Below are 21,025 nucleotides of genomic sequence, written 5' to 3'. Positions count from 1 at the left end.
GGGGCAAGCCGGCAGGCAGTGAGCAGAAGTGAGCACTGCATATACCCACTGTGCCCTCGCCAGCCCAGTGGCCACAGAGATGCAGACTTCTCTGACCGCTGGGTCGCAGAGTGTCTCAGAGCGCGACACAACCAGGCCACCGGCAACTGGGTTGAAAGAGACTTAGTGTGTCTTTCACCTAGCTATGTCACAGAGAAGGCCAAAGCAGAGAGGCAGAACCCCACAAAAGACATGGACCGTCTTGATAGAGGGTAGCTCAGTGTGGTGAGAAAATCCCGGGCCAGGACTCAGATGGCCTTGACCCTAATCCCACCCACCACAGTAAAATCATAGGACCTCAGGCAAGTCCCTCAGCCTTGCCTGGGACGGCCTAAGAAAAAGTGAAACTGCGTAGTTTATTACAAGGGGCACAGGGCCCAGCCCATCTTATCTACACCACGTCCTACATTTTATGCAGAGGATGCAGAGCTGAGCTAGCTGGATTTGCCTCCTAGCTCTGCCCTAACCTCTCTAGGCTTCCGTTTGTCCATCACTGAAACAGGAATAAAAATTACCAGCCTCAAAGAGACAGGGATGACTGATCCAGGGCAGGGGCGCTAGAGAGGAAGGTGACCAGGAAAAGTGCGACCCAGAGATGGAGCTCAGAAATGGCTGGCAAAGGAGCGGAGCAGGGAGGTAGTTGTCAAGTAGGGGCTGGGTCAGGCCGGCGCAAAACAGCTCCGGGGAGCTCCTTCGCTGGCAGGTGATTTCCTAACCCCACAATGCCAAGCGGTGCCATGCCCAGCTTTCTGCTCCCAAACGCACCAGCCCCTGGGCTCCCTGACCTCCTTCCTTGAGGGCCAGTTGTCAGCAGACAAGAACCAGAGAAGCACCGAGACACAGAGACAACGGGGTCTACACGACGACAAGTGTGGTCAATGAAGTCAAAATAAGGAGAAGTGAAAACACAACATCTAATAAGAAACAGATGAAGGAAAACATCTCATTTCATCCTTCCTAACCATCGCTGCTGCAACGAAGCTAGTTCTTTTCATCCTCCCTGTCCACCAGTGCCTTGGTGGTGACAGACAAACATCCAAGAGTGAGAGGTTAGCACCTCTTGATGGCTACTAGCCCCCGTGGGAGCAGGGGGCAGACCCTTCTTGGTGCAAAGGTCTCAGCAAGCCACGTGAGACGGACAGTGTGGACCCAAAGGCGTGGCGGGAGTCAACTAAGGAAAACAGCTGGATCTCTCTGCACATGACAAGCAAGATAATGTTCCTTACTCCTAGGAGAACAGGGCAGGAGAGAGTCAAAGGGGAAACCGTCAAGAAGGGAAGGGAGGGAAAGCTGGAAAAAATGGCTCCCATGACATCTGGTGAAGCCCTGATGATGAAGTGGCCTGAAGTCATTTAAGGAGACGATGTTTTCCTGCCATTAGCCCCTCATTCCCAAAATACAGCTTTACTTCAGTTCTGCTACACTTGGCACACTCGTGGATGCTTGGAAGAAGCGGCATCACTTGTGGGCCTTGGAGAAGGGACTGAGTTTCCTTCTGCAAGTGTTAATCAAAGACTTCAACCCTGAAGGCAGTAGTTGAGGTGTCCCTGAGAATGGAGGGCCCAGAGGCAGAGAACTTGGGAGGGTTTAGATAAACTTTAGGCATAAAATAGGGGTTCCAATCCATCTTCACTAGAATCCAAAGACCAGGAGATGGCAGCTGGCATATGGGGTCCACAGGTCACCTCCATCCAGAGTATAGTCCTGACAATCTATACAAGGTCCAATGGGACCACCAAGGAAGGAGCAGATGACTGTCCACATGGGCCTTGGCAGATGGATAAAAGTTTTCAGTCAGTAAGTCCATTCATTCCAGAGGAGGTAATGGGAGTATTCAAAAGCACAGTCGTGAACAAGTAGCCTGTTTGAGAATGTCGGCTGGTATGGAGGACCTGGGATGTAGGGAGAGAATGCACAGAAGGGTAGAAAGGTGGATATGGGATGGTGGGCCAGGACACATCAGCATAAGCCCCACAGAGGAGTCAGGACTCGGTCTAAAAGAAAGTGGGGAGGGTGGTCCTTAAAGGATTTTCATGAGTGATGTGCCATGGCCAGATCTGTGTTATAAGAAGCTCAGAAGAGAGGAGACTAGAGGTGCAAAGCAATCAAGTCGAGGGAAGAGAGATGGGCTTGATCCAGTGTTGTGGCATCCTAGACATGAGTAACGATGGAAACAAAATTGGGCAAAGGACCTGAACAGTCAGTGCGCAAAGCAGACAGTACAAATGGCTGATAAGCATCCGGAAACATTCTCTATGTCCTGAGTCATCACAGAGCTGTGAATGACACAACCATGTGTATCTAGCAATAGGGAAAAAACTGCCTCGGAGGCACGAGCCTAACCCCACGCTAACGTTTGCTCGGGGAAAAACGGGAAGGGAAGCGTACCAGGGAGGGAGCATCAGTGGGCTTCAGATTTGCCCACAGTGTTTTATTACTAGGAGAAATCTGAAGCAAAAACAAAAAAAATGTTAAGATCCGATAAAGTTGGCCAAGTGCTAGGTGTACAAGTGGTCTTCTTACTCATCTCCGTATCTTTCTGAGTGTAATACTCTGTAATAAAGTATTTCTAAAACAAGTTAAGTATTCATTTTTCGGTCCATGCCAAAGGTTAACATAAAATGATTCCTAGCGATGTGGGAGATGAAAGTAAATGGCCATTTTCATGAGCTGCTGGTGAAACAGAAATTAAGAGTATTTCCAAAAGACAAGTTAGCAATGACTGGCAAAATTGTGGGATGCTTCTGGGCCTGTTCATGTATCAGTTCTACCCCTGGGAATCTCTCTCAAAGAAGGTATCATGACTGCCCCAGCATTGAGCCTTATAAGGAGAATCAGAAATAATACAACTGTGGGACACCTGGGTGGCTCGGTGGTTTAAGCTGCCTTCTGCTCAGGTCATGATCCCAGGATCCTAGGCTTGAGTCCCACATCAGACTCTCTGCTCAGCAGGAGGCCTGCTTCTCCCTCTGCCTGTCGCTCTCCCTGCTTGTATGCTCCCTCTCTCTCTCTCTTTCTCTCTCTGACAAATAAAATCTTGAAGAAAAAAAAATAATAATAATATAAATGTATATCAGTACTCTGTAGCCATTGTTGTAGGTATTGTAGAGAGATACTGAATGACATAGAGAGACATATATCATATTTTAACTAATAAAAGCTTGATGCATCAGTATGAACATACAATTTCCTCTGTGGAAAAACAAGTATGTGCACATAGACAACACACAGGATACACAGTGAAATGTTACAAGTGGCCCCTTCTGGGTAGGGTAATAATGAATTGTATTTATCTTCTTACTCCTATCTGTTTTTTCTTGCATAGCCCTTGTATAATTTAAATGAATAGAAACTACATGACTTAAAATAGTGTATTTCTTTATCAACAAATTTAAAAATCATATCCCTGTGCTAAAATAAACCCAAATGAAAGAACATCCTACAAAACTTTTCTGGATGTTTCCCAAAAATGTCAATTTCAGGGAAGGCAGGAAAGCGAGGAAATCACACCAAAGGAGAGAAAAGACACTTGACAAAGAAATGCAACACAGGACCCTGGGTCAGATCTTGGATCTGAAAAAAGAACTATATTGCTATAAAAGACATTACTAAGACAACAGATGAAATTTAAATACAAATTAGATAATATTGTATCAATGTGGGGGTGCCTGGGTGGCTCAGTTGTTAAGCATGAACCCCCTATGGAGCTCCCTTGCTCAGCGGGAGCCTGCTTCTCCTTCTCCCATTCTCCCTGCTCTTTCTTGCTTGCTCGCTCGCTCTCTCTGTGTCAAATAAGTAAAATCTTTAATAAAAAAATATATTGTATCTGTGTGGTTACCCAAGATGTGAGGTTCAGGAGAAAAAGAGGAGGTTAAGCACTTAGGAACTAGAATCATGTACCTGAACCTTACATTCCAACCCATCAACAATAATAAAACAACAATAACTAATGTATACGTTTGGAAAGAAAAATAAAGCTACACTGGCAAAATATTGATATTTGGTGAACAAAGGTAAAAAAGGCATATACAGCGGTCTATTTTACTATTTGGGGCATTTTTCTGTAAGTTTGAAATTTAAATAAAATTTAATAAGAATCCTTTCCAATAAATAAAATAAAAATCCAGTTTTAAAAATACAATGAAATAAAGGACCCACTAGAGTTAGCTCATACCGGCTTGCAAGAGTTCACAACAAAAGTTTCAGGAATGTTTCAAATCAGTGGACAAGTTGGTAGCTTGAAACACCACAAAAATTGGCAAACATTACAGAGTGAGGCTTTTATTTATTTATTTTTCCCCCAGCGAGTCAGTTGTAAAGCACTCCCCAAAATACCATTGGACAGATCCATTCTCCCTGAGAGCTGGTAGAGACACGGTTGCTCTTCTGGGTCCCCAGGGCCTGGTGCGGGGCTGTGCCTGGCCACAGCGTGGAATTTCTTTCCTCTCAGTAGCTATCAGATTTCACACCGCTTGCAAGCTGCTTGGCTTAAGACGGCCTCTGCTTCCCCAGGGTCTGGAGGAGGTAAAATCTGCATCAAGGAGATGATGGCAGCTGTGGTAAAACCTGTGCTCTTTAAGTCCCACCAAGATTTCTGCTCCACTGTGAATCATCAGGGGAGACGCAGTGGGATGTCGTCCCTCTGCTGAACAACCGTCTGCACAGAGAGTAAGCGGTGTAGCCATGCTGGTGGGTCCCCGAAGAGTGGCTGCTGACCCGGCCACTTCCTTCACGGCTCCAAGCCCCAAGCACTGTGTCCCCGGGGCTCGTACGTCCGGATTCTTGGAGTTTGAAAGATAATTGGTGAGTTATTGCCTTTGCTTGTGGTTGGCTGGCAAGAAGTGGGTTTCTTAGGTTCGGTCCCCCAGAAGCAAACCCTGAGAGGAGAATTCGGGGCCAAGTAGTTCATCGAGGCAGAGGTCCCAGGAGCTGCAGATTAGGGGAGTACAGAAGTGAGGCAGGGATGGGAAGAGAGGAAGAAAACCAACACGGTGTGTTGCTGAGCCCTGTTTTGCTATGGACAACAGAGGTACAACCCCTCTGTTCCTCCCGACAACACTAGGAGACAGTGGGGAACAAATCTTGCCATCATTTTACTCAAGGGGCAAGCAGCTGGCTGTTTATCCTCCAGCCCCCCATGTAGCAGGAGAAATCATGGCCCCCAAAGGGATCAGATCCCAATCCCTGGAACCCAAAAATGCTACCTTATAGGGCCAGAAAGAAAGAAAGAAAGAAAGAAAGAAAGAAAGAAAGAAAAGAGAAAACAAAAAAGGATTTTGCAGATATTATTAAGTAAAGGCTTTTGAGATAAGGAGATGATCCTGGGTTGTCCGGGGGGGCCTTAAATACAATCAGCTCGGAAGAAAGGGAGATTTTACACAAACAGAAGAGGAGAAGGCAACAGGACCATGGAGCCAGAAGGGTGAGCAGCCCCATGCCAGAGCCAGGGAGGCCAGCAGCAGCCAGGGCTGGAGGAGGCAAGGAATGGACTTTCCCCTTAGAGCCTCCAGAGGGACCACAGTGCTCTAGGACCCTGACTTCAGACCTGTGATCTTGACTTTAGACTTCTCACTCCAGAACCGTGAGAGAAGACTACCTGTTGTTTGAAGCCACCAAGTTTGTGCAAATTTATCACGGCAGCCCCAGGAAACTATTCCACCCGTCAGGCACTGGCAGAGGGCACCTCCCAGAGGGCACAAATTGTCTGCCCTCCTGGCCTCCCCAGCAAACAGCAGAGGCAAATCCCCCGGCGGAGAGACAGATGTGTGCAGCGGGAGCCAGGGAGCAGTGCCTGGAATGAGGAATGCCAAGGGGACGTGGGCAGGTCACAGACACCGTCAGTCTTGGACCGGTGGGCTGGGCTGGGCTGTCTCACTGTAATAACCCTGCACAGGAACAAGGCACCGCTCTCTAGGGGGCTACACGGGTCAGTGCCCCCGTTCTCTGCAAGGAAACAGCCTAAAATACCTGGCGTGGGAAGCTAAAACCATGGGGAATCACGGGGTCAGAAAGCTCAGGGGACAAAAACAGGAGAGCAATGCCTACCCCTTAGAACAGGGGTGGGAAGAGCCTGCACCCACAAAACATAGCCTCCCCAGGTGGCAGACGTGGCCCTGAACGCCGCCAGCCATGCCTTCAGGCTAAGGCTTTGGCAGAGGAGAGTGTCAGCCTCTCCCATCCCGACACCTCGGATACCGAAAAACATCCCATGGTCAAACAAGTTGGGGTAAAGCAGAATCAGGCAAGGTTAAACCGATTCACTCCTCAAGAGATGAATGTTATGCAATTTCCACTCCCCCCCCCACCAAAATTTATTTTTCACTGTAGACTTTTTTTTCACAAACCATCTCATGGGATTTGTCGCCTGAAACACACCTGGGGAGATGCTGCCAAGTGAGCAGACCAGAGAGGGTGCGGGAGGACCCCAGTGGGGGGCCCCACAGTGGCTGGCCAGGTTGGGGTGCTTACAGCAGGCTGTAACACTGGCCTGAGCACATCACAGTGTTTCCTACCCTGCCGTCCCTACGCCGGGAGGAAGGTGTTTCACAGATGAGCAAACAGGCTCAGAAACTGTCGGACACACAGGGGGTAAGGCAGAGCAGACAGGGCGAGCGTCCCAGGCCAGAGTGGGATGGGCAGCTGCTTCCCCTGGCTGGATGAAGGGCCTCTGATGATGATCGGTGGGTAAGAAGGTGAACTCACGGGGATGATTCATAACCTAAAATTTAAGGCTTAGACAAGCTGACTCACAGCTAGGGATCAAGGATGGGGACGTCCCAGGTGTTCCAGCTAAGCATTGAGACAGGACAGAGAGTCAGCCCAGTCTGCTCCCTTCACCTCTGCGGGGGCCAGCCTGCCCCCCTGAGTGTTACCTGGTTCCCTTGGCCCAAGTCGGCTTATGCCAGGGGGGCCACGAGTCCGGGGGAATGTCTAGCACTGAGGGCTTGTCCATGCCATGGCCACAATGTTCTCTCTTCTGCTCAGTCATCCACGAGGACTGAGTGAGCTGATAAACAGCAAGGAGAGCAGGTTGAGATGGACGGCCGCTGAACCTGCATTCTGGACCCCCAAGGTCCTGGCCGTGCTGGACCAGTCCAGCTCACTGCCCCCCCCACCTGCTGCCCAGGGCCCCCCAGCTCTGGTCAGCCCAACCAGGGCACGTGGACACCTTCACTGCCCGAGAACCTGCCTGCCCCCCAGCCAGGTCACCCTGCCACAGCATCTTCTCTATCAAACAACTCATCTTGTTGAAGTACAGTGACCCGGTGAGAGGCAGCAGGACTTTAAAACACAGCCAGCCATGGCCAGAACTCTCCACACCTGCTCTAGACGGGACGTGCTTGCCGGTTCGGGTGGAGGTTGCCTTGCCATAACCAAGCCAAACAGATAGCGGAGGTCAAAGAACCAGGTAAAAGCCAAGCCCCAGGGACGGAGGAAGGGATGACGGTCCTCCCAGGAGAGCCACAGAGGAGGGGACACAGTGCCCCCAGTGTCTCGCTTCTCTCACTGTGGTCCCCGGACGGGCATTCCCCAGGAGCTGATTGGAAATGATGAGTCTGAGCCCCAGCTTTGACCGACAGCATCAGACTCTGCATTGTAACTAGATGTCCAGGTAATCCGTGCACACGTTCAAGTTTGGGAAGCAGTTTCCTTGAACATCAGAGCATTCCCTTTCACAGAAATTGGGAGCCAGAAGGAGGCAGGAGGGGAAAGGATGATCTCCCCCTCGTTCTATGCATAGACTCTCCGAGCTGACTGATGAGGCCTCATGAGCTTCCTCCTGGCCAGTAAGTGAGCACAACGGCTGGGACCCCCATAGGGTCAGTTTGCCGCTCTCTTGGCCATCACTTGGCTCAGCAGCCCCCAGCCTACAATGGTCTGGGTGAGAAATGGGCTCCTTCTAACTACCAGCCCATGCTTGGCACCAGCTTGGCTTGTGGGCTTCTCGGGCCCCCAGCCTCCGTCTGCCAAGAGCGTGGGGGCAATCTCTCCACCCCAAACTTTTGTGTCTTTGTGAAATGTTTAGCGAAAAACTGCCGACTATGTAAATCAGAGATCATTAGAGGTTGGGTTTTTCCTTAAAGAATGGATTCAGCAAAAGGCTGTTTTCTCCCCGGCTCTGGGTCTCTATTTAGGGGATTGGAGCTCTGTTTATTTATTTATTTATTTATTCATTAGCTGGGCCCACAGTCAAGGAGAAGGGAGCAGAGCTATTAATCTTTCCTGTCATCCATTCACAGATGTGGAGTTCACACCACAGCAAATGTGAAGTCAGCAGTACACAACCACAAGGTGGAAATTTCAAGAGAAACAAGCTTGGAGGAATAAAAAAAAATCATAATAAAAATAAAAAGGGAATGGGGGCAGGGTGGAGGAGAGCGCGATGTGGAGACAGAGCACATTTAAAACACAGCCTCTGTGCCTCCCTGGGCGCTGGCGTGTGCCTGAGAGTAATCTTGTTCCCAGCATGAAGGTGCCATTGATATGTTAATAATAATTTCCTGTTCTCTTCATCCCAAAGAAATGAAGTTTGCAAACTGATTCTGATGAAGTAGATCTGATTCTGTGTGTGTGTGTGTGTGTGTGTAAGTAGAGACTAAGATGCATACACACACTCACACACATTCCCCTCTCTGCCTATTTATGGCAGCTACTTAGTGGATTCTGGAAATCTGCACGGAAAGGCAGGTAGTCAAAGGCCATGACAAGGTCTGAGAAGGCGTTGGGTTCCCGTTCTGGGAATGATGTGACTGCCAGCTCTTGGGGGCGGGAAGACAGCGGCAGCGTGGAAAAGGCTATTGCTTTTTGATGGAAAGACAAGTCACAAGAGGCTCTCATGGAGGTTCTAACCTAGGGAGCCCCAGCTGTCCAGTGTTCTTGAACCAGGTCTGGGCAGTCTGGGGCTGGACCAGAGGAATCAGCCCCCGAGCTTCTTAGGACTGGCGTCCTTCTAAAGCCTGACAAACCTGCAGGGCTCCTGATGTGTTGGTCCCCCTTGCACAGACTTGGACTGGCTACTCCCCTGCCTTGGTTTCTGTCTTGCTGTGTTCCTGTTTGGGTGGCTGAGGCCCTGATACTTTAATTCTTTGCTTGTCAGCCCTTTCCCTACTTTGCCTTCAGCAAATGGGTGACCAGAGCCCCAGAGTATACTTCCTTAGTAGAACGTTCCAGAGACCCTTGTGCTGTACCCATTGCTCAGGCCAGAGGCACTGCTCATTAATTCCAGCCTGGCAGAAACCTGACTTCACCTTTTACCTTGAGCTGCTGCCCGTTCCCCTGGGATCCCTCCCCTCCCCATGCCCTCTGCTCCGGGTCTGAGATCCTGAGCTCCCAGCCCACAGCCACATGCAGGGATGGCCCCATCTCAGTGAGGAAAGGCCGAGGGCAGGGGTGTATGGAGCATGCCCAGTACCACCCGAACCACAGCCGAGCGAGGCCGCCGCTTCTCAGGCAGCTGAAGTCAGTGAATTCTCTCATCAGAGTGTGAGCTCCTGAGGACACAGAGATCATGTTTATTCATCCTGCTCCTTGACACTTAGTGGGATTCTCGGTGAACATTAGTTGAATTGTGTTAAATTCTGGGTCAAAAGCAGAGTTGGTGGAATGGCTGGCTGCCTGCCCAAAGTGAGTAGGTCTGTGCCCAAGCCCACCTTTCTCCGGACACAGGAAGCTTTGGGAAGCACGTCAGGGGCTCGATGGAGGGTGTGTGGAGCAGGATTCTGAGGCTGTATCTGGACTTGGTGGGAAGGTCTGGAGATCCCATAGTAAGCCTGTCCCGGGCAGAAGCCAGCGAGGGACGATGCCCATGGCTCCCACTCCAGCCCTAGAGAGTGCCTGCTCTGAGTCACAGGGGTTCCCCCCATCACCACCCAGTGTGGATTTGTAGATTCCACTGGCTTGAGGATGAAGGGCACTGTTCTGATGGAAGGGAACAGGAGGGAGGGCCCAACCTACAAGTGAGCCCCCAGCTCACGCACTGTTCCTGTCCCCGCCAGCCCCCCGGGAAGGCTGAGTGTGGGCCCAGCTCTGGAGCTGGGATAAGTTTCAATGGGCTGGCACGGGGATCACCAGCTACTCTTGGTCTCCTGGAAGCTGAGAGGTAAGGCCAGGTGCAACCTCCAACTTCTAACCAGAACCCACCCCTGATAAACACGCTCGAATCATCCTTCCATCCACCTTGCCTCCATGAAAGTCAGTTTCCTTACTGTCACATCCATTCCCATCTGTAAATTGGAAACAATAAAATCCAGGCCTAAAAGGAATAGAGAGCAAAATGCACTCATATCATTAGTACAGACCAAAGCACACCCCGCTGCTGAAAAGCACCAACTTCCTCTACAGCGATCAGAAACCCACCCCAACATGCTCCCAGCATGTGGCCTCAACTTGTGGCCTCTCTGAGCCCCCACTTTACCCTAGCCTCCAGCTACACCAAGACCCTAACCCCACCTTTGCTGTTATCTCTGGCCTTTGTTCATGCTTTTCTCAACCTGCAATCTCCCCCCTGCCCACCCATAGGTCTTAGATTAGACACTGCCTCCTCCAGGAAGCCTTCCTGGACCCCATCCCACCCCCTAAGCCATGTACTTACTTCTGTCAAAGGATTACCATGCTATGTTGTTATTGCCTGTTTATTTGTTTTTTACTAGACAACAAATTGGCAAGCTTCCCCCCTCCCCCGAAAAGAACACACAGTAAATAGTTTATTCATCACAGGTCATAGAGTCTCTGTCCTCACCACTCAACTCTGCCCTTATAGTGCTAAAGTGGCTAGAGACAACATGTAAATGAATGAGTCTGGCTGGGTCCCAATAAAACTTTATTTACAACACAGATCTGGTGGTCCAGATTTGGCCCACAGCCTGTAGTTTGCCCTCCACTAGATAATGAGCTCCTCAAAACGGGAAATTTTTCCCCCATTTTTTTTTTTTTTTTTTATGGGGCAAGTGGAACTCTTTCCATTTTATTTATTTTTTCAGCGTAACAGTATTCATTCTTTTTGCACAACACCCAGTGCTCCATGCAAAACGTGCCCTCCCCATTACCCACCACCTGTTCCCCCAACCTCCCACCCCTGACCCTTCAAAACCCTCAGGTTGTTTTTCAGAGTCCATAGTCTCTTATGGTTCGCCTCCCCTCCCCAATCGGAGAAAGACAACTATCATATGATCTCCCTGATATGAGGACATGGAGAAGCAACATGGGGGGGTAGGGGGATAGGAGAAGAATAAATGAAACAAGATGGGATTGGGAGGGAGACAAACCATAAATGACTCTTAATCTCACAAAACAAACTGGGGGTTGCTGGGGGGAGGTGGGATTGGGAGAGGTGGAGCGGGCTCCCCCATTTTTTTAATAGACTATTTTTTAGAGCAGGTTTAGGTTCACAGCAAAATGTAGCAGAAGGTGCAGAGGTTTCTCATGTCCCCCCTTACAACACCTACAACAAAGGAAATGTTTCTTTACTCAATGTTCCTACAATAGTGCCTGGCACAGAGAATGTACTGGACACTTAAGGAACAAAGGACTAGTGTTGGAAACATTGTTTGCAATCGCTGTTGGAAACATTATTTGCAATCGTTGTTGCAAACATTGTTTGCATTGTTTGCATCTCCTGGTAGGATTGAAATTAACCCATCATATCCCTAACACCTGGGGAGGGCTGCCTAGGACCCTGTGTGTGCTGGACAGCATGCCCGTCAGGACTAGGCATGCACTGTCTCCATAGCTAGACCCCAGGAGGACATGCTCACCCCTCCCTCCCTTTGCAATGGGTCTCCCCACCCATTTAGCATCTGTCATTCTGGATGGGGTGGGGCACCAATGCTGAGTCCAGTGGGCACCGTTGCTTCTCTGGGACTCTTGTTTCTGTTGCTACAGGGCAATTCCATGTCCTACCCCATGCCATGGCCAACCATTGCAGATGCTAGGATTTCAAAGCCCCACAATAAGGCGCTGTGGTTTGGAAGAGAAAGCTCCTCTGCCCCTCCCTATTTAGCTCCCCAGGAGGGACTCAACAATATTGCCACTTAGGCCCAACTTCTCACAGTCTTTCTGAAACAGTGCGCTCTCCCCCATGAACCAGTTGTGAGGCAATGGTGAGGAAGGGGCCAGGTAGGGGACGAAACCGGAGAACTCCATCACAGAGTCAGCAGAACTACCCCTTCTTTCAAAGACAGAGGTTTTGTTACTTGGGGAAGCTCCTTGGCCCAGCTCTGTATTAACCCCAAAGGAGCTCATTTTCACAAGAATCCTCCAATCCTCCTATAAATAGCCTCCTACTGATCCAGGCCAACCATTTCTGAGATATTCCCTAATAAGCATATAAGAAACTTCACTTGCACAGAACTTAGATTTAACCCCAATATCTCAACCTCCAAACCCCTCTGGGTAAATAGGATAGACTGCACTTCTGGTCCTCATTTTTACTCCCTCATATTAAGATTGTGTATCTCACCCTTTGCCATGTAACTCACAGGACCTTCTTAATGGCAGAAGAATTTATGTCTCTACCTTGTTGCTGTTGGGCTTGGCCAGGGGACTCACTTTGGCCCACAGAACACCAGTAGGCACAACCCAACAGAAGCCTCAAATGCACTAGATTGTTCACTCGTCCTCTGCGCTCCTCCCACCCTCTGTTAGAAGACTGTGCCTCGGTAAGCTGCTGGGGCAGGAATGAAGCTCTGTGCAGCCCGCTCTGAACCCAACCCACTTCCTGGAGTCCAGCCTGGCCCGGCCAAGATCAGCTGAACCCTAGCCAACCCACAGACCCATAAATGCTTATTTTTGTTTGCCACTGAGTTTGGAACGTTTTTGTCATGCAGCATTACGGTGGCAGTAACTGAAATAATGAAGCAGGAAACTCTCCCCAGATCTTTCAGATTAGCCTCTGAGGCCTCTGCATTGAACAGAACGCCAGGGAGTACCTGCTCCCCCATGCTTGCCACCAACAGCTCTGATCACTTGAATCTAGCTCTGTACTTAGTCTCAGGGGAGGCTCTGAGCTTTAGTCCTCATTTGGTTTTGTTTAAGAGGGACACAGAGCCCTGTGGAGGCTCCCTGGTCACTCGCTATAGGATTTGAAGAGAGGGTGTGACTTGGCCTCTTCTAAAAATGATGAAAAATCCAATTGCCATTAACAGTGCAGGGCTAATGGACAAAGCCAATCTCAAGTCAACAGCTTTTGGCAAATGGATGAGGAATCAGTGGCCTTGATTCCATGGTTCCTAGTACAGTCTAGTCTTAGAGGTAAACCAGAGCCCCTTAGATGCAAATCTTTGCTGACGATAGGAAAACTTGGTGAAAAGTTGTGGCAGGGAAACCTGGGTAGCTCAGAGGTTTAAATCTCTGCCTTTGGCTCAGGTCATGGTCTCAGGGTCCTGGGATCGAGTCCCATATCAGGCTCTCTGCTCAGCGGGAGCCTGCTTCTCCCTCTCTCTCTACCTGTCTCTCTGCCTACTTGTGATCTCTCTCTCTCTCTCTCTGTCAAATAAATGAAAAATTCTTTTAAACAAAAAAGAAAAGAAAAGTTATGATAGATTTTTGGGAAATGGTGGTAATCACTCACTTCCCCATATCTGCATCCCTTTGCGATTTGACTTTGCAGGTCCTCCCAAGAAGTAGAGTAAATTTCCCCACCCCTTGAATCTGGACTGGCCTGGTGAAATTTGTTCTAATCAATGGAATTCAGAGGAGCTTGTTTTGTATGTCTCCTAACCCTAGGCCTCAAGAAACACTGCATGATTCAGTTTGTTCTCCTGGATCGCTGACCAGAATCCACGTGACCACAGTGGGCTAGCTGCTGAGGGAGCGGTGGCACAAAGTACCAACGAGTTATCCCAGATGAATAATTCTAGGCCAGTCAACCTTGGGATTAGCCCTAGACACATGAGTGAGTCTCGCCAAGACCAGAAGAGCCATATAGCTGAGTGCAGTCCATGCTGCCAACTCAGAGAATCATGGTGTTTGTTTTTGTTTTTAAGATATATTTTATTTACTTCAGAGAGAGAGAGAGAGAGCACGAGCAGGGGGTAGAGCAGAGGGAGAGAATCTCAAGCAGATGCTCCACTGATCCAGGAGCCTGATGCAGGGCTAGATCCCATGACTTTGAGATCACATCCTGAGCCAAAATCAAGAGTCAGATGCTCAACCCCCTAAGCCACCCAGGCACCTGTCATGGTGGCTGTTTTAAGCCAGTGACTTTGGAGTAGTATTTATGCAGCACAACTGATACAGCTGTTATTATTAAAAATTCATTACAATCACTTCACATCTTTCAGGATGGCTAGTATGTCAAAAAAAAAAGTAGAAAATAACAAATGTTGGCAAGGATGTGGAGAAACTGGAACACTCGTGCACTGTTGGTTGGAGTGCAAACTGATGCAACCACCATGGAAAACGGTACAGCAGGTCCTCAAGAAATTAAAAATAGAATTACCATATGATTCAGCAATTTCACTTTTGGATATACACCCAAAATAATTAAAAGCAGGGTCTAGAAGAGATATTTTCACATTAGCCAGACTAGACAAAAGGTCTAAAGACAAAAGGCACTCTGTGTCCCTCATCAGATGAATGAATAAGGAAAATGTGGTACAGACATGCAATGAAATATTATTTAGCTTAAAAAGGAAGGAAATAATGCCTTATGCTACTACATGGATGAACTTTGAGGATATTTACCAAGTGAAATAAGCCAGCCACAAAAAGACAAATACTACATGATCCCATGTACATAAGATACCTAGAGTAATCAAATTGCTAGAGACAAAGGACAACAATTGTCGGGGGCTGGGGAAAGTGGGGACTGGCGGGGCTTAGTGCTTCATGGGTACAGAGTTTTGATTGGGGAGGATGAAAAGTTCTGGAGAGGGATGGTGGTGACAGTCCCACAACAATGTGAATGTGCTTAATACCCCTGAACTGTACCCTTACAAATTAAGATGGTGAATGTTATGCTGGGCCTATCTAAACACAATTAAAATTTTAAATAAATGCATTAGGGTGGGGCTAGGGACTTCTGGGAGTGACTAATGTTCTGAGAACCCTTGGCCACTCTGTGAGAAAGCATGGTCTGCTGAGAGGAGCAGGGAAAGAGCCACAAATACCCTGGGACATGGGTGGTTCAGAGGGGGTTCAGGATGGACAGACCAGGATGCTAATGTTGGAGGCTCCATTAGGCAGGATTCTCTGGGTGGCAAGTGACAGAAAACTAATTCACATGAGGCTAAAGGAAAAGCGAAAGTTTGTGACATAGCCGAGAATGACACGTGCTTGGGCAGTTCAGAATTGGAGAAGGACCTTGCCAGAAAGACTCGGTCACCAGTCCTAGCTCTCTCTCCTTCTCGGTTTCTCTCTGTTGCTCTTGACCTTCTCCCAGAGCTCCAGCTGCCAGCAGTCCTTCACCTCCCTCCAGAACAGTATCGAAAGAAGAAGATAGCTTCTCCTCCAGCTCCTAACTCAAAAATCCTGGGGAAGGCATGCGATCAGTAAGACTTGGATCCAGGGTCCACCCCGGACTAATCATGGTGTCAAGGGGAATGGGGTGTTCTGACTGGCCTCGTCTGGGGCAGGTTAGGGCAGGACTGGCTTCAGAGAAGGCAGATGGGGACACTTGCTGGGCAGACATACAGTTAGTACTGTCCTTATTGGGTGTTGTTATCAGAGTGGGGGTCATTTGGGGACATCATCCTCACTACTGAGAAGAGTCCATATGCCCAGGTTCTCAATACAACATAAAGGTCAAGAGGCCAAGCTTCAGGGACTATTAGACATGAGTGTGAGGCTCACCTCCACCGCCAGCTAGCAGTATGAACTTGTACGAGAACTTCACTTTCAAAGTCTCGGTGCTCCATTTACAAAATGGGTTTCCTATCATAAGGTTGGCATGAGCGTAAAATCTGGGAATGCTTAGAAATGGCTTCTCACTGTATTCTTGTGGCTTGTCAGCATCAAAACTTGAGTTTAGAAGAACAAGAGTAATTAAAATTATGATGACTCCGGCCATCAGCCTGATCTCTGTGCTGTCGACCCCATGGAGAGCCAAAAGTGGCTTTGCACGTCAGGCTGACTAGCTTTCAGTCCCTCGAGCCCTCTCTGAGCACCTCTAGGCCACGCACGGTGTCACCTTCAGGGAGACCTCGCTCTCGGTGACCTGCAGGAGCAGTGCCACGCCCTCCCCCCTGGCGCTGTACACTCTACGAGAATCATCTGGGGGATCTGGTGAATAGGATATTCTTGGGCTAATCCAGCCCTGTAGAATCAGAATATCCATGGGCAACCGGGGACTTCGAGAAGAAAGTCCCTTCCCAGTGATCCTTCGGCACCAAGCCCGCATCTGGGCTGGGGACTGGCTTGGAGACTAGGATTGTGCCATGTACTGATGCAGGGGCTTGCAGAGCAAGGGGATTTGGGCAGAGATGCTTGGGGGTGCATGGGGTAGAGGGCCAAGGGGGCAAGTGCGATGGACCCTGCTCTCACCTCAACTCTGTGTTAAGTGTTTACATATTGGACTTTGGCACATGATGTCATTTGGTGAAAGAGTTCCCTTACTTAAAAAAAAAAAAAAAAATGTTTGGGGCACCTGGGTGGCTCAGTCGGTTAAGCGGCCAACTATTGATTTCAGCTCAAGTCATGACCTCAGAGCCCTGCATTGGGCTCCACACTCAGCAGGGAGTCTGCTTAAGGATTCTCTTCCCCTCCTCCTCTGTCCCTCCCCTGCTCCTCTAAAATAAATAAATAAATCTTAAAAGAAAAAGGGGGGGTTGGAAATTCCTGAGCTGGAAGTGGAAGAGAAGAAGACCTCCAACAAGCAGCCTCTCCACACAGGTCCCTCATCCCCCTGCCACCCTCCGGCCTTTCTTTCCCTCCTTTATCCCAGAATAAACCCCAGGCTGCAGGGCTGGCCTGCCTAGCTGAGCCTCACAGCTCCACGTGGCTGGAGCACATCCCAGCCTGCCCTGTGGCCCCCTACCCTGCACGCCACCTGGTAGGATGGACCTAGGACAGGCTGAACCCAGCCTCTCCAGGGCTGGCCTTTCTGTGGCCCCCCTGTGCTAGGTTGGAGGTTACAGGTGGGGAGAAGTCTTCATCATTCTCACTATTCCGCCCCACTCCACCCACAGAAGATCTGAGTACCCCCACATTCCCATGGGAAGCCCTATTTCAGCCAACCCAGTGATTGCAGTTGAAGGAAAGCTGATTCTGGGGACAAGGGAGGTCCTATTCTAAGCCCAAGGGGGCCCAAGCCAGCCAGGACACCTCTTTCAGTTCCCTTCTCTGACTCAAAAAGGCAAGAAGGTTTATAGATGATCTAATTTCCTAAGTGGTATTTTTCTCATAAATTTAAAGATTTCCCCAAATTTTCCTTAAATCATTCTTAAAAAGCTGTTGAGATAGGCCATCTCAGTGCTTCTGAATCAAGTGACTAGGAAAACTGTCTGTTTCAGTGTATCGATGCTGCTGATTTCAAGCCCAAGAACTTGGTTTCATTTGGGCAGCTCGACCATGTAACCCTGAAGATCAGTTTCTAAGAGTTGGGTGACGGGGGGTTATTGCATGATGTTGCATTGCGTTTTAAGAAATCCACCCCCGGGGACGCCTGGGTGGCTCAGTCTATTGGGCCACTGCCTACGGCTCGGGTCATGATCCTGGGATCCAAGAATTGAGTCCCACGTTGGGCTCCTTGCTCTGCGGGTAACCTGCTTCTCTCTCTGCCTCTGCCTGCTTGTGCTCTCTCTCTCTCTCTCTCTCTCTCTCTCTGGCAAATAAATAAGTAAAATCTTTAAAAAAAAAAAAAAAAGAAAGAAAGAAATCCACCTCCCCCCAAAAAAGCCAAGAATCACAATGGAGAAAAGGCACCTTCATGAGTCACCAACGAGGAAGGAATGCCACGGTCCCATGATTCTGAGCTGCAAACACCCAGAAAGAAAAGACCTGGCCCTCCAAGAGCACAGAAGCCTCCCTGTCGTTCCAACCAGCCACAGCCTCTAACACTTGGATTGAACCGTATTTTAACATGAAAACAGGAATGGATGAGATCTCCAAAAGAGACGCAAAAATGACTTGACACTATGGATATAATCTAATTCAAATCATGGGCCCCTAATCGACTTTTAATTGATGCAATAATGTTTGTTCATGATGGTAAATAAACAAAATATATAAACAAGAAACGTCTTCGATGTGTAATGACGGCTGCGAAGCTATTTGGGTCAGAGCGACTGAGCCCTAATGAACAAATGCTTAATAATCGAAATCATTTCTCTGGTTATTGCCTTATTAAATCAGGATCCGACCCCAGCTGCGGACTGCTCCTTCCACTAGAAAGCAAACGGGCAGGAACGGAAGAGGCTCCCGTGGTGGGTCCCGTGTACACTGTGAGTTTAAAGGAGAGGCTTTTCCCTCTCCACCCAGACAATCCGAAGTCGCTCATCTCCAGCCTACACGTACCCGGGGCTTTATGGCACAAAAACAAAGTCTGTCTCCTTCCCAGCCCTGATTCTCATTAGAAATCCTCTCGCGTCGCCTCTCTTGGGGGGAATCTGCGCAGATAAAGTAATCCACGCCCAGTGCTTCCAGCAGCGCCCGGCTCGTAGTAAGTCCACCGCAAACCGGTATCGCATGATTGTAATCCGAACTTGTCCCTGCTCCCTGAGCCTGTGTGACATTCACTCGGGGCTGCCTCACCTGAGATGTTTCTTTTTTCCATAGAAATAAGCCTCGCTTTTTGCAGCCGGTGGTTCCGTCAGCTTCAGTTGTGCCCGAGAAAGGGCCACCGCTGGCTGGCCTGAGCTGTTTAGGCTTTGGGAGCTCAGCCTCCAGAGGGACCTGTGAACTTTTCACTCCTCAGGCCCCTGGAAGCTGATGGCATACTTTTCTGTGTCACCTCTGGCCCTCAGGCTTCCAGAAGGAGAGCCCTGGGTTTGGGGCCCCAAGCCAGGCAGCCGGATGGCCCCTGGGATGGACAAGCAAGGGTCTGTTTCCCAGTCATGAAGATTTCCCTGAGCCCAGCTCCAAGTGGCTGGGTCCACAGAGGGCTGAGCCCGTAAGTCACTCCAGATATTTCTTCCTTATCTCTGCAGCCTCAAGCCCCTTGCCAGCCCCTCTGTTCTCCTCTTTCCTCTCCCCTCCTTCCCTCCCCACTCCTCCTTTCCAGCTCAGCCAGCAGTGACAGAGTTGGAGAGCCCAAATGGCCACAGTAAGCAGGAGACCCAGAAGTCAGCTGCCCAGGTACAGAGACAAGGGGACCTGGGGGGGGGGGGGGTTGGGGGAGGATGACAATGATGAGATAAAGCACAGACCATTCGGTGCCACTGAAACATTTAAGGGAGAGATCAGCCCCTGGGTGACAGGGGACCAGAGGACCAGCAGAGAGACGGGGGCATGATCTTGATGGTCCCAGAGCGCCATCGTGTGGTTAGTTCTTGGCATGACCGGGGCCCTTGTCTAGGGACCCTGTAGTCTGAGCTCCTTCTAAGGCAGTCTGGCCAGGGAATAAAGCTGTGCCAGAGACCTTCCTTAGACCTCAGAAGCCCCACTATCCACCCTCCAGGAGGGATGGAAATAGAGACTGCAGAGAGGAGAAACAGAAAGCATAGGCCAAAGCAAAGGTTCAGAATGTGTGCCCAGGGAGTATAAGAGGCTCCCTAGACAGAAGCTGATCTGAAAAGACCAAAACCTCCTGGGAGTAAGAGCACCCAGAACAAGAAAGTCCTGTGTGAACAGAAAAGGCTCAGTAATGAGGACGGAAACCCACATAGCCTCTGCTGGAGGGCTGGGTTCCTGAGATACGTTGGTCTGGAGAAAGGGAGAGAGCCAGATGGGGGAAGGGGGCAGATGGCTCTAGGGACCCTTCCTCCCACAGTTGCCACTCCCCTCCCTGCATCCCCTTCCCTCCCTTCCCCACTAAGAGCCATCCTTCTCTCCCACCAACCATACAGTCCAGGAGAGTACAACCAAAGGGATGATAAAAAGCCACAGAAGAGAAGGAGCATCTCCTGTGAAGAGCGTGGCCCTTCACAGCTCATCACCCCTGCACTTATCCCCCATGCTCCTGCCAGGCCTGTGCAGTTTTACTGATGTATTTGTCCTGTTCCAAGTCCCTATGCTACATTTCTGGGAGGTCATTATTAAATACTCAGGCCTGGAAGTCAGACTGCCTGAGTTCCCATCTATGATACCCTTACAGGCTGTGTGACCTTGGACAGGTGGCTCAACCTCTCTGAGCCACCATTTTCAGATCTGTAAGATGGAGATTTCAGTACCTTCCTTCCAGGGTTATCCTGGAGGTAAAACGAGATACCATACATAGTGCTAGGTCCTTTACATACAAGAGCTAATTCAGGCCCCCAAAATATCGCAGGGCATCATGGGGACTATCCCCCACTTCCAGAGGAGAAAATGGAGACTCAGAAAGGGTGAAGGGATTGGCCAGAGGTCACACTGACATGGGCAGACGTGGGACTCAATCCCAAGTGTGTCCGACTTTAAAGTCTGAGGAGCATTCATTGACTACCTCCCGCCATCAGACAGCGAGCCTGCTGAAGGCAGATAGCTCACCAGGACCTTCTCTGTCCTCCCCTGAACTGAGCTCTCGGACTGGCACACGGCAGGAGCGCAATGCATAAATATTTATTGATTACCCACATCAGCCCAGAGTCTCACTCCGCCCCATACTTGCTCAGTCCTCCCTGAACCTCCCAGCCTCCTCACAGACACCAAACCAAAACCACGCCCTATCTCCCAGCCTTTGTACGTCTTCTTTCCTCTGTTGAGAAAACCGTTCCCCCTGAAAAACTGGGCAAATTCCCCCCACCCTTCAAAGGCCTTCTCTGCCCCTCCAGGTACAGCAAGGCTCCCAGGAGAACCGCCCAGACCTTCAGTAGTGTGGGGAGTATACCCGCACCACGCCCCCCTCCCCGGGATCCCCACCAGGCAGAGCCGAGATGGGCAGAGGCTCTCTCCCTGCAGCTGAGCAGCAGCACCA

Source organism: Meles meles, chromosome 16 (assembly GCF_922984935.1).
Source record: "Meles meles chromosome 16, mMelMel3.1 paternal haplotype, whole genome shotgun sequence".
Classification (NCBI taxonomy): Eukaryota; Metazoa; Chordata; class Mammalia; order Carnivora; family Mustelidae; genus Meles; species Meles meles.
Note: the sequence above shows the minus strand (reverse complement) of the source record.